This window comes from Tupaia chinensis, unplaced genomic scaffold (genome assembly GCF_000334495.1).
Source record: "Tupaia chinensis unplaced genomic scaffold, TupChi_1.0 Scaffold000248_1, whole genome shotgun sequence".
Taxonomy (NCBI): Eukaryota; Metazoa; Chordata; class Mammalia; order Scandentia; family Tupaiidae; genus Tupaia; species Tupaia belangeri.
Window position 1 is genome coordinate 4,826,610 of NW_006159726.1, and position 765 is coordinate 4,827,374.

Consider the following 765-nt stretch of genomic DNA (forward strand, 5'->3'; position numbering starts at 1 on the left):
GGGAGGTCTAAGCCCCCGGGCCCAGGACGCGACCCGCGGTCGACTACGTGGGAGTCCAGCGACATAGCCATTACGCTCACTGCTGGTTCCCAAATCATTCTCTTTTAAAAATGATAACCACTTCAAATTTTTGCAGCTCAATTTTTTTTGTTCTGTTCTGTTTTTGAAAGAGAGTAGGCGCCGCTGGCGCTGCTTCGGGCCCCGCGGGGTCGCGGCGGTCGGGCGGCTGAGACTGTAGCTGGTAGTGTATCATAGGAAGGAAAATCTCCTCGACAGTGTTTGAAGGAAGGATACTGCAAAGCTTTGAAATGCTCGTTTATTGAGTGTAAAAGATCCATGCTGGATACCAGATCAAGATTCAGAGGAAGAAAAGGATACTGAAATCATTGTGTTGAAACCAAGGTGAAAATAACAAAGGATGTTCTCTGGTCATTAACACAGAGAAGCCAAAATAGGAAACGTAATTTTTGCTGCATCTGATTGGACTAGTTTCTCCCTCCGTGGAACACTGGGAAAAAAACAATCGCCTTTGTTTCTGAATATGTAAATATGCAAAATCATTCATATAAAGTAAATGATTCTCCACTTTTTTTTAGAAGACAAATTTAATTGAACAATTATAGGCTGGAAACATAATAAATGTATTTTAAGAATTGTTCTAAAGCAAAAAAAAGGTATAAACTCAGAGCCAGCAGGTGGCCTGTGCTGGATATTCCCACATGGCCAACCACGGTTCAAGTACCGGACCTGGTGGCTTGCTTTCGG